General features: G+C 42.1%; 1 protein-coding gene across 2 annotated transcripts in view; it reads right to left on the reverse strand.

The window, feature by feature from the left end:
* The window catches only part of FGF13 (fibroblast growth factor 13), a 163,981-nt gene that overhangs the window by 19,465 nt on the left and 130,509 nt on the right, over positions 1-14,007 (reverse strand). The window lies entirely within an intron of this gene.

Raw genomic sequence — 14,007 nt, forward strand, 5'->3', positions numbered from 1 at the left:
GGCCGCGGCGCGCAAAACAGCCGTTTCGTGCGCCGCTGCTCCCCTCCCTCCCAGGCTTGAGAGCCTGGGGGGGAGGAGGCAGGGAAGGGGCGGAGTTGAGGCGGGGCCGGGGGTGGGGTAATTAAAAAACGGGAGGGGGGCGGCCAAAATTGTTTTTGTTTTGGGCGGCAAAAATCCTAGAGCCGGCTCTGGCTCCAGGAAAGCATTTGAATTGTTGCCTGATTTCTGAATTCAGGAGTAGCAGTTAGAACCACCACTACACTCTTTCCTGTAAATGTAAATTGTTCCCATTTTACAGATGGGGAAATTGAGGCACAGAGCGGTGACATGAGTTGCCAAGGTCACCCAGCCGGCCAAGGCCTGAGCTGTGAATAGACCCACCCCCCCAGTCGAGTTCTCCGCCCACTACACCACGCTGCCCGTAGCCATAAAAAGGAAGGCTGGGGTTGCATGTAAAGTACTAGCCTGAGCACGGCTTCAAACCCTGCCTCTGCTGCAAATGTCTTATGTCATCTCAATAGAGTTGCTTTAGAAAACGGTCCCGTGCCTCAGTTTCCCCTCTATACAATGGTGACGACGATCCTTCCTTCCTCCCACTTTGTGCCTGTTTTGTCTATTTAAATTGTAAACTCTTTGGGGGCAGGCACTGTCTCTTACTCTAGGGATGTAGTGCGCCTAGCACAATGGGGTCCTGATCTCATCTGGGGCAGCGTGGGGGTGACCATAATACAAATAGTTAATCACAATAATTTATAAGGAAGAAAGACAGGGGCAGTAGGGGAAGAGAGTGAGAAAGAGTTTATAGACATATGCTGCTCAGGGAGACCTTTTTCTGGCCATTAGCAATTGCCTTTGCTCACTGACAGTGCGTGGAAAATAAATAATAGCTGTCCAGGAGGAGAAATAATGCCACATTACATCAATTAGTTCCTCGGTCGCCTGGCAGCATGGCGTGCTGTCCACAAGAGAGGAAGACCTTGCCACTTGGCCTCTACATTTTATTAATGTGGATGCGGATTTATGGCACTATGGATTATGCAATAGTTCAACGTTCTATATCATCCCTCTAGGTTCTAGTCCTCAGCAAAGTTTTCTCTGCTCTCACTTCTCTCGTTCAGGCAGCAGTGTGCTAAAATGGTCGCAATTTTCCTGCCACACCCCGACCTCTGCACTGCAGCCTCTTCAGTTACTCTCCTAACGAAGCCTCACTTTTTCAACAGCTAGCAAATGTATTTGGGGTACGGCCGAACAGTGCAGATCAACCTGAGCAGAAATATTAAATATAGTTTAACCTTGGAGCATTACACACTACAAATACAGCATCTTGCTGCTGACATATTCATTTAGACCTTAATCCAGCCAAGCATTTAAGCATACGCTTAGCTTTAAGACTGTGGGAAATCCCGTTTAAATCAATGGGACTACTCCCATTTTTAAAGTTAAGCAGGTGCTTCTGTCTTTAGCTGGATTAGGACCGTAGTTCTTTCAGGACCTGGTCCACAACGTCACTCCCACTGACTTTCTTGTGTTTGGATTACGCCCTTAATGTGCACATATGCTGTAAAGAAATCCCATATACAATTCTTGATTGAAGATATGAAATGTACGGTATAACTTGCTTAAAAAAAAACCCTTCACAATGACTTATGAAGCGGAAGTAAAACCAAACAAAACATGGGACTAATTGAAACGTTACATAGCTTAAAAGGATTCCGTCGGCTCCAGATTTCCCAGATCAGCCTCCCAGGATATAGTCAAAGACTGAAGAGCAAATGAAACATTTCTAGCGTGGGCGTAGCTGCTGGAATCCATTTATTCATGAATGTCAGGTATCCCTCTACAGCTTGACAATGACAGGTCATTAATGTAGGTCAAAACTATCTTCTCAGTGTGGAGCAATGGTGCGCTGTGGAATTACTCCACCCTATCTGTTCCCTAAATTATCCGATTGAGCATTGCCACTGACAGGATGTCAATGCTGACCTGCTGTTAAGAGGGGAAGAGAGAGATTTTTCAAGGCTGATTGGTAGGTACTAACCAAGTGTGAAGCCTCTCACTGCTTTCGTGAAGGTGAAAAGGTTTAAAAAGAACAAGAAAACTGACCAAAGTGAGACTAGAGGTAACATTTATGAAAGGGCTGGTGCAGGGGGCGAATCTGAATAGAGACCGGATCAACTTTCTGTTCTAAAAGCGTGCCGTGTAGTTGTAGCCATGTTGGTCCCAGGATATTATTGAGACGAGGTGGGTGAGGGAATATTTTTTATTAGACCAACTTCTGGTGGTGAGAGAGGGTCTTAGAAGGGAGCTAGGCTAGATAAATCTTTGTTCTCAAGTTGTACTAGAAGCTGAACAAGGCGTGCTCCTTGATTTGCAAAATAGACCCCGTTTCGCTACAAAACTCTACGGGACAGTCCAGATTCTTTTTAAGAACAATCAAAACAAAATACTTCTCAAGCACTGTGTGTGGACAGTTTCTTTGCATGGCTATTAAGAGAGTCTGAAAGAGAAGTTAAATGCCTGGTCTGGAAACTACTATATTCTTCTTCTTGGGGATTTAGTCTGCCCTGGATCAATTCTTGTTCCAAACTCTGAGCGTTCATTATTGAGTCAGACAGTACCATCTGGTGGCAGGCAGCCAAGCAAGGAGATGTCCTTGGTCTTCAACATTTTCTCCATTTTAAGAGCTAGGAGAAGGGGATATGACAGGCAAATGATTGCAACAGCATGCATGGGCACTGCCTCACTACAGGGGAAGAAAGGTAACAGAGGCTGTACTGGGATAGTGCTTGGGGTCTGCTACAGATGCCCAGGGTCCGAACTGGATATGGATCGAGACCGCTTTAATATTTTTAATGAAACAAATACTACTGGGAATTGTGTGATTATGGGAGACTATCATTTCCGAAGTACAGAGGGGAGGACAAGTGCTGCTAAGAATGGTAGGGCCCAAGTATTCCTGTATATGATGGCAGATAGATTTCTTAACCAAATAGTGGCCAACCCAACAAGAAGGGATGCCATTTTAGATTTAGTATTGGTAAGTAGCAAGGAGCTTACCAAGTTCATAGAAGAACTGATTGTAGAGGTTCAAGTGATCGTGAGCTAATTCAGTTTAAACTAAATGGAACGATAAACAAAAAATAAGTCTGAAACTAGGGTCATTGATTTTAAAAGGGCAAACTTGAAAAAAATTAAGGGAATAAGTTAGAGAAGTTGACTGGACTGAAGAATATAAAGATCTGAATGTGGAGGAGGCTGGGAATTACTCTAAGTCAAAGTTGCAGAAGCTATCTGAAGCCTGCATCCCAAGCAAGGGGGAAAAAAATTCATATGGAAGGGTTGCAGACCAAGATGGATGAGCAAGGATTTTTAATGAATCCATAAACTTGGGGGTCATACCCCGTGACTGGAGAATTGTTAATATAGTGCCTATTTTTAAGAAAGGGAAACAAGCGATCTGGGAAACTACAGGCCTGTTAGTTTGACCTCAATTGTATGCAAGGTCTTGGAACAAATTTTGAAAGAGAAAGAAGTTAAGGACATAGAGGTGAACGGTAATTGTGAATAAATACAACATGGTTTTAGAAAAGGTTGATCATGCCAGACCAACCTGATCGCCTTCTTTGAGACGATAACCTAACTTGTTTCAAAACTGAGCTTGATAAGTTTATGGAGGGGATGGTGTGTTGAGAGAGCCTACAATGGCATGTAGCCGGTCTGCGACTACTATTTGCATATATCTCCAACAGCCGAAGATGGGGCATTAGATGGGGAGGGCTCTGAGTTATTATAGTGAATTCTTTCCCAGGTGTCTGGCTGGTCGGTGTTGCCAACATGCTCAGGGTGTAACGGATCACCATATTTAGGGTCAGGAAGGAATTTTCCCCAAGGTCAGATGGCACTCCTTCCTCGGCAGCATGGGGCATGGGTCTCTTGCAGAGGAAACGGTGGATTCTCTGTAACTTGAAGACTTTAAATCATGCTTTGAGGACTTCAGTAACTTAGCAAGAGGTTATGGGTCTATTACAGGAGGAGCGGGGTGAGGTTCTGTGGCCTGTGACAAATCGTACGTCAGACTAGATGATCCCGATGATCCCTTCTGGCCTTAAAGTCTATGAGACTGAATTAAGCAATTTCTTCCAGGTGTGATTGGGCTGTAGAGCCAGCCAAGCAAACCTCCCAGCAATTGAAACGGCAAAGAATGATCTTACAGAGTCTCCTTCCAATAAATGTGATGTTCTTTTGATTTACTCAGGCTGATCTTCCACTGTGCTCCACCAGGAGTGACATGAAGAGAATACACTATCTCGCCGTGGCCTTGGTTGCAATAATCTAAGGGCGTGTCTACATGTGCTGCAGTGTAACTCAAACAACAGTTGCAGTGAGGCAGGGACAGCAATGGCTTCTCAAGTACTTACTCACTTCCTGGGTGAGCTTGTACGGTCTGCCATCTATCCTGCCGCAGCTTCACTGCTATCGTTATTCAAGTTAGCTAGATCAAAGCTAGCGCTGGTCACAGTTCACCCTGTGATTGCAGGGTAGACATACTCTTGGAAATAAGAACACTTCTGGATGGGACAGAAGAGACAGATGAGATGGGGCAGGTGACATTCTGATTAACCCTCTTGTGCACCAACCTGCCTGATGGTGTCTGCAGGGAGAAGTGAGTTCCTGGAGGCTGTACTGGCAGTCTCAGAAATGCAGCTCTCCAAAATGCCAAGCCCAACCGGCCACCCTCTTAAACACTTTCAAGCCTCTGCTTTCAAACAATGGAAACATCCAATTCACTAGCTTGATATGGATGAAAATAATTTACACAAGAAGCTCGACCCCATGAAAAATGGAAACTCCTCAACACAAAGGACAACTGAGTAGTTAGTATCAGTGATACAAAGCAGCATACTTTCCAAAAACCCGAAGGTTCCTTCACAGTGAGAAATTCATTGGAGAACAAAAAAAGGGTGGCATTCACTCCAGCACAAGACCCTTCACGTTACTTATACGCCACGTTGAAGTGATGCGGACAGTATTTGCACTGGGATGAATGTAATACTCAGTGGACAATTTGTAAAAGAAAGGAACACCCTTTAGTCACAGCTAGTTATACCTAATAATTTCCCCCTAATCTCCATCCTCAGAATCTTAAATTATTATTATTAGGCTGATTATTTTATTTCTTGTGATAGAGATCAGGGCCCCTCTGTGTTTTGCTCTGTACAAACATGTAGTGAGAGATAGGCCTGGAACTTAACAAGACAGACAAATGAAGTGCTATCATCTAGATTTTAAAGCAGGGAAACTGAGGCACAGAAGGATTATGGACTTGCCCAAGGTCACATAGAAAGTCTGTGGCAGAGTTTGGAACTGAAGCCAGCTCTCCCAAGCCCCCTAACCAATAGGGCAACTTCACTCTCAAGGAAATTAAACAACAATATAGTTTCTTAATCAGTAACAAATGAAGATTTTTATTCCATCTTTTCTTTTCTTTTCTTTTCTTTTCTTTTCTTTTCTTAAGGCCTTTTTTTCCACACGGCTTTAAAATATTTGATGTGCTTCCTGAAAGTAAATGTTCTGAACTGGCAGAGAGCCAGTCACTGAGAGTGATTTGGTTCAAACAGATAAGAGTCTCTATTATTTTAAGCTTTCTAATTCTTCACAGTGCCACTTCGAGTAATAACATCTTAGCAGGGTTTAAATTCACCTGCAACTGAAAGAGCATCCCAGTACGTTTAGACAGCAGGAGTGTGGTTCCGTTAGGAACTATTTTTATCCCACCTTTTTCGATAGCTGAAGCAAGCAACTTACTGGAAACTCAAAGTATAAGGGCTGTGAAAAAGGCTTAATAAAGATCTAGCAACCTGATGTTTAAAAAGAAAGAAACTAGCCTTACTTAAGATGAACTTCTAGTGTTTTCATTTTCACTGGGTCTGTCAACTAAGTTAACTAGAAGAATCACTTGCCCTTTATATCAATGGTAAAACTAGAAAAAAAGAGATGACCTGGCGTATTCAGGGAGGCTTGGTGACTGGGTTAGCCCCATGGAGAGTTTATGGTTTACTTACTCCTGGGGAATTCTGTGCCAAAAAATAAAAATTCTGCGCACAATATTTTAAAATTCTGCATATTTTCTTTGTTAAAATATTATATAATCAAGCCAGTTTCAATTATTTTGGTAATATATTTCAAAATACCTGTCAGGAACTATGTCTGTAACAATACAGACGCACACAAAAATCCCCCGAGGAGTAGAGAGTTAAAGAAACCCCTATGACAACCCAGTTTCTCTGCCGCCCTGCCCCCCAGAGCCCAGCTGTGCCCCTCCCCCTGCCCAGATACCTACACCCCCTATCCCCAGAGCCCAGCAATGGGGCACACTCCCAGCTCAGACACCTCCACCCCCGCTGCCCAGCCATGGACTCCCCGCCCAGACACACACCCCTCTTTCTCCCCCCCAGAGTCCAGCTGCGGGGAACCCCCCAGCTAGGATTACCACCTGGCCAGTATTTGACCAGCCTGGCCATTTTTTTTTACGGATTTGCCAGTTGCCAGAAAAATAATTTAATCTGCCAGTTTTTTTTATGTGGGTCTAGAGATTTGCATTATTATCACAATACACTGCGATATCTAATGTTACAAGTTTGTGCGTCCAGCTAAAGATGCTGCAGTGTTCCCACTTCTGCAGTTTAAGCGATAACAGATCAAAACTGTTAAAAATACAGCAGTTGTCTGCCTGCCAACTGATGTCCAAGAAGCACCTACAGCTATTAAAGAACAGATGCCCAATCCTACTCCCATCAAAGCCAATGGGAGTTTGGCACAGATGACCCTCAGCTCTCTGTGGCATCAGATCTGACATGCGATATTGAAAAAAAAATTAAACGAAATTACCAGCCCTCAGTTACATCTGAGCTACCCCTTTGTGCTTTGCAATATTAACAGCACTTCCTTCGGTGCAAAGGCCCCAATCTTTCAATTCTTACTTGGGCATCACTCCTATTAACTAAATCCCATAGTTTTCTTTCAAAATCCCAACCTTGTGGCTCAAGTGAGACATAGTATCTTTTAAACAATCCATTTTAATCATCCTTCCTGCATAGTATACAGAACTGCCACCTCATTTCATCTAGTTCAATTACAAGCTTCACCGTTTCTGGTTTTACAATGTAAGCACACATCTTCTATCCTTCACTTGGCCATGGAAGAAAAGACTGGCTTTGCTTTTTCTTTCTGTTGCAAAACATCTATTGCAGTTCCATCAGAAACATCGCTTTTTTAATTACCTGTTGCCATCCCTCTCAACTCAGAGACCACATTTTCAGGGACAGAGTGTCGAAACATCAGAGGCAGTGTAATGATACTTTGGGCGTTGAATTTGCATGTACAAATATAGCCCCAGGTTTCAACGGAAGCATATCCAGATCTAATTAGATTCGGTGAGCATTTGACATCAGGCAGCTAGTTCTTCCCCAGACTTCAGTGACACTAGTTTGTGTGCTGCGTATGTGGAAAGAGTGGCCAGACAAAATGGTGACAGGTATGACATCTGCTGTGGGTGTAAATAAAAAGAGACTGAGGGAGATTTGGTAAATCAGAAGTCAATTAGATCAGAATCTGGTCCAGCACCAACGAAACTGAAGTAATCTGGTTATTATTCAAGCACGTAGAGGCTCAACCAAGGACAGGCTCCCATAATGCTTTGCACTGTACAGCCACACCGCCCTGCCCTGAAGAGTTTACAATCCGGATAGAGAGGACGGGCAAATTACAGTCGGGGAACTGAGAGACACAGAGCGCAAGGGCACTCAAAGAATATCAACTGTGAACTATTGTAAAAAATGTATTTCCCCCTAGATTTTGCAAAACCAATACCTGGTTTTGAATGACCTTTTCACAATTCAACAGTGGAGCTTGCTAAAGCATTTACATAAGAATACAAAAATGCAACACATTGTCACTGCAGGAAGCACTTAAAACTAAAGATAATTATATAGCAGGGAAACGATTTCAAAGGACTCAGATAAAATAACAACTAATTCTAGAGAGTCACCCTTTGAGATGATTCTTCTTCTTCTCTGCCACTGATCTCCCTCACTAAAAACCCCTCTCTTTACAATTATATGCACATTATAAATTCCTACTTTGTTCTTTTACCATCAAGCTCCTACAGCTGCTGCTGAAAATATGCATTTTCTGAGAGCTTAACTAGACAGCTCTGAGGGGCTGGCTCTCCAAAATATTCACATTGCAAACAGAGGTAAAATATACCATCATTGTTCTTGAATATCATTGTCTCTTTGCTCTTCTCTTACCAATCATGCCTCCACCCATCTCTCTCTCTCGGTTTTAAATGCCTTTGGACACACCGTTTATATCCAGGGAACTGTCACGCATAGTATAGCAGGGTCATATTAAATCTTGGGGGAAAAGCATTCATAGCAAATTACATGGTGTGAGAGTACCAGGAAGTAGTGTGTTTAATAAGCAGAGTTTACATTCGCATTACACACACGCTATATGGTACACAGATACCGGGTAAAATTGTCAAAGTCCAAGGGAACTTGATACTCAATTCCCATTCAAAATTAACAGGAGTTAGGCCATCAGCTACCTCTGGGTGGCTTTGTAAATCTCAGCCATATAATACAGAGTATGAAGTAGTATACAGCAAAGATTTCATACACACCGTATAAATTGCATCGAAAGAAACCTTCTTTCATCAGTGGGGCTGGGATCTTTAGAACCATAGCATAGTCCTCTACCACTTGAATTAGTGGAGTAACTGGTAGCATGTGGACCTGTCACTAGAGGGGGATGTAGAGACAGATAGACAGACTCTCTCTCTCTCTCTCTCTCTCTCGCTTCACCAGTGGATGTCTCAGCAATTTGCTAGACAGCAAAGGTATGATGAGACTCAGAAATCCTGGGTTCAACTCCAGGTCTGACCCAGTATGGGTGTTACTATGTTCTCAAAAAGCTTTACAAATATGAATGAACCCTCCTAAGGTCACTGTGAAATAGGTGTGCCTACAGCAGTAGGAAATCACAATAGTCCTTAAATCAACGTGTTACTTTTCAAAGTAAGATGGTAGCCTCATCAAAGCCTCTCTTAGATGAAATACAAGGAGCCTTCCAGTATCCAGATTATACCAAACACCTGCCTATGCTAAAGTGTCTGACATTTACAAGGCTCCGTCTAGACTGGGAAATAATTATGCAGAAAATGAGACGCTCTGTCTTCTAGACAGAACCTATTGCTCATGCACTGCTGCCACCACAAACACCTCAGAATCATTTTTTAAACGACAGTCCAAATTCTGACTTCAGGTGTCGGAGTGTCCGATTCTGACCCTTTGAAGGGACTTGCCTGTACCTTTCTGAGGGCAGGATTTTGCCTTAGGAGGTTTAGCAATGGTCTAATGCTAGAGCTGAGTTTAATTCCATCATTGCCACTGATTCAGCTTGTGGCCTTGGTCAAGTCACTTAGTCAATGGTCTGATTTATTAGGGACTCAGCTTTGCAGATGCTCTGATAAGCAGGCCGCTAATCCCAATTTTCTCCTCTATAAAATGAGAGTGATAATAATTCCCGTAAGGATTAATGTATGCACTCCATTGTGAAAATGTAAAGTACTAGATAACATCTGAATATAATCACTATTTACATACAGCAGATGGTTGAACTCTATATATATACAATTTTTTTTTTTTATTTATTTTTTTTTACTTTGGAGACCTTCGCTCTCCTCATCTCTATTACCAGTTGCAAAAAATAATACCAGGCAAGAATACATAGGGATGAATTATTTCTTCATGTAGATAGTATCATGATAGCCTGCAATCAAATAATATATTGGGTCATCATGCAATGTTTTAATATGATCCATCCAAATACAAGTATTTATAATTCTGTGGTTTACTAATAATTCAATTTTCTCAACACAGACCCACATACAAAGTACAGCAGGTCTGAAAATCTGTAGGTTTAGCTTTCACAGAAAAGAAAAAAAAAGCACTTTGGAATTGATTATTTTTTAAGACTTTTCACAGCATCAGAGACCAGGATAATGGAATCAAATCTAACAGAAAGAAGCTAAATTATTTATCCCAGACTAATTTCCCAGACTAGATGAATGATGGTGAAGAATCTGGCTAGGTTAGAGAACCGTCTGCATATAATACCTTTAAAATCATGCAGACAGTACTTTGTATTCTTAACTTCTTTGAAGTCATGTCCAGACAGAATAAAACAGCCCCAAAAAACACCTATAAACATAACATTTAATACCTAATTTCAAGAAGTGGAGATTAGCTGATAACAGTGGATGGAGGAACAACGTTATGCAATTTACACCTCATCCTTCCAGTTTTGACCTTCACAAAGGATGGAGTGTCATCCCACGTAGATTTTTTCCTGTGTTTCAGATATGGGTGTTGGGAAGTCTCTTTTATTTCCCAATAGGCCTCAGTGATCTCATGGGACCATAGGAGGGGTCATGCTCAATCAGGCTCTTGGTCTACCTGGTCTGGGAGCCTCCCCACAGCAGTGTCCAGTATCTGACGTTTAGCAGCACCCGTAATGCTGCCAAGATTCCTTCCTGATCCCCACGTACTTGCTCCCAAAAACCAAATGTGTGACTTTCCTTCTATCCTTCTAGCTCATCCTTTTAGCTTACTTATTAATTCTTACACAATTATCCAGGCCTTTAAAAAAACCCTACTGAATTATTTGTCTTTATGACCTCCTTACAGCAATGAATTTCACTGGGTGACTGCACATTGCATACAGAAGCAGTTCCTTGCATCTGTTCTAGCAGCACTGCCCTTCAGTTTCAACAGTGACCCCTTGTTCGCATATTATGAGACAGGGTACAGAGTAGAGGAGCAGTCAGTTTTTATTATGCCCTTCATAATTTGTAATCCTTCAGTCAAGAACCGTATAGCTCTGTATATAATAATAATAATAGGCGCTTTTCATCATCAAAGCCCTTTGCAACATTGTTATTATTATTCATCATATGATACAGTAGTAGCCACAGTGTGCTAAGCACGTTCCAGACATTCAAGAAGGGAATGTGTCTGCCCCAAGGAAGTCATAATCTAAGGATACACAGACAAATACATAGAGGTTAGGGAAAGGGGAGCAATAAATGGAAAAATTGTATACAAGTAAACTTGTTTCACTATAGGCAATACAGTAGAAGGGGTCTTTAAGAGGAACATTGGTAAATTTTCAAAAACATTTAATTGACTTAGGAGCCGAAGTAACATTTTCAGATGTGACTTGGACACAGATGCTTCTGCAAATTTTACCCTCGTTTATTTAGGACTCTAAATACCTTAGAAAATGGGACTTAGGCTATTCCATCACTTTGACCTTTTGGAAAATGTTGCCCAGTATCAACCCCTCCTTACAATCCTTAGTGTAGCTACTGTAAATAGCCTTAACCTATTTTATGGAGAAGGAACCTGAAGCAGAGAGGTTAAGTGTTTTTTCCCAAAGCCAAAGAGGGAGTTATTTCCCCAAATGGACTAGAACCCAGGAATTCCTCTTTGCTAGTCTTGTGCTCAGTCTGCTGAACATGATCTTTACTTTCCGCCTTTCAGCTTTGTCAAGCATCCCTGCGCTAGGAGGCAGACTAAAAAGGTGTGTCACGAGAGCTCTTCCCGTCATTATCTTTGTATCCCTCAATCGAGTCCCCTTTTCACGTCTCATTTACAGACTAAAATATTCCAGTCCTTGTAGTCTCATCATATGCACGCATTCCCAGTCACGTCACTAACGATTTTTGTTGTCTTTTTCTAGACCTCTTCATGCTTTATGCTTGAGAGCACAGTCCTTGAAGAAAACCCCCTCTGATTAGAGATACTAACCCAAGAGGTATGTACTCTAAAAAGCTGACAAGACAGAGTTAGATGCTCAATGAGGTGCACATCCGCCTGATTTCAGAATCTCACTGATCCTACATATCCGCCTGATTTCAGAATCTCACTGATCCTACATATCCAACTGATTTCAGGATACTGTTGATCCTGCTTCTGGAAAGTAGGAGATTCCCTTATTTGCTGGTAAGTGAAGTACTTAACTAGCCACATTGCACTGGGTCATCTTGCTTGAAATCAGTGTTAGGTAATGTATTGTACCGCTCATTAAACCAACACTTTTGGAAGGAATACCACCCATGTTGGCATTGCTTTCTGGGGCAACAGCGTTCTGTAACAATATCCCATAACTCTGCATTTTGCACCAGTTACCTCACATATCCACAAGTAATTCAAATACTGTAGCTGTGGTATTACAAAGAGCACACGGGGTCACACAAATAGTTCAGCATAGAAGCTAAAAATGAGCTTTCCGAGAACCCTGAGAATGGAGGCTAATGGAAAATGAACACCAAAGGGGGTGAGAATGTGGCAAAAGGCAATGCATTTTTAAAATCCAGTTAATCATTACAGAAATCTTTTCCTATATTTACCTGGCTGTAATAACTGGCATCCATGCTTCTTCATGTCAGCCTCTCCCATTATATGTAATGGTTCTCCTTTTTCAGCTTATGTGCAGCCAGATAGCCTGCCATCCAACGATAAATGGGACAGCTGTGGGTTGAAATTCACCCAATGCAGAGAGCCCACACAAGACCTATGCATCACTAAAGCCCTTAAAATGGGGCTTAAGTAGAACTTAATGGTACCTAGATCTTGCACTGGCTCTCTGCACTGGGGTACATTTCACCTTATGTAAGAGACCTCTTAGTCCAGTACATGAATTTTAAGGCTAAAAGAGTTGAACCTGATTCCTGACTAAAATCGTCTGTGTAAAGAATGACCAATTAATAAACTGTGGCAAATATTTACTGCAATATTATGACGGAGCTAAACGTGGAAACCCAACCAGGCAGTTGAAGATTTGGTGATATCAAGCAAAGTCCATTACTGGAAAAGTTCACTATCCCTGTACTCTTCAGCAACAAGTATGACCGATTATGTATAAGAACCAGGGGAAAAGATGAAAGATAACATCAATGCAGAATGCCAGTGAAAAGTGAGCCAACAGGTAATTAATCCCTCAAAATAAATACTATTAGGCCTGGTCTACACTTACCCCCCAAGTCGAAGTAAGGTACGCAAATTCAGCTACGTGAATAACGTAGCTGAATTCGACATACCTTAGTTCGAATTTACCGCGGTCCACACGCGGCAGGCAGGCTCCCCCGTCGACTTCGCGGTACTCCTCTCGCCGAGCTGGAGTACCGCAGTCGACGGGGATCACTTCCTGGTTCGATTTATCGCGTCCACACCAGACGCGATAAATCGAACTCGGAACTTCGATCCGCAGCCGTCGAACTACCGGGTAAGTGTAGACTAGCCCTTAGAGAAGCTTTCAAAGACAATGATCTTGGTAACATATGCTTTGGGCACCGTCCCTGCTAAAATCACTGTACAGGTGAATCTCAGAGATCCCAAACATAAAGGCAACATTGTTTCATGGAAGAAACTCTACTGTGGTTTCCCTCACCTCAAAATGCTTCCAAAAATTAAACAGAGGCAAGCAGGAAATTAAAACATTGGCAAAGGTGACAAGGGACATCAGAAACAGAGATGTGTGTAACAGTGGCATGTTTTATAACAGCAATGACAGATTTTAATAAGCCAGCCATCCTTAAATTTGGATTTGAGGTATGTATAATTAGGTGAAATGTGGGCATCAAGTGCTAAAATCCACATGAAATACTCAACTGTAAAACACTGGTTTTATGAAATAGTGGCCTATTTCATTCCAGTGGCATGGCTGACTTCATTTTTTAAATACAATAGAAGAGGGAAGATTTTTCTCTTTTTTGCTGTGCCAGCAGATTTCAGTAGCTGCAATGGTATTGTGCACTAATATTATGGAGCAGCCTCTGACTACTCCAGAGTTAAGAGTGCAAATGCATTTTTGGTAAGTCAGAATTTACCCTCTTTCAACCTTCAAGCATTTCTCAGTTTTCTAACACCATTGGTTTGGTTTTTT

This window comes from Emys orbicularis, chromosome 9, assembly GCF_028017835.1.
Source record: "Emys orbicularis isolate rEmyOrb1 chromosome 9, rEmyOrb1.hap1, whole genome shotgun sequence".
Classification (NCBI taxonomy): Eukaryota; Metazoa; Chordata; order Testudines; family Emydidae; genus Emys; species Emys orbicularis.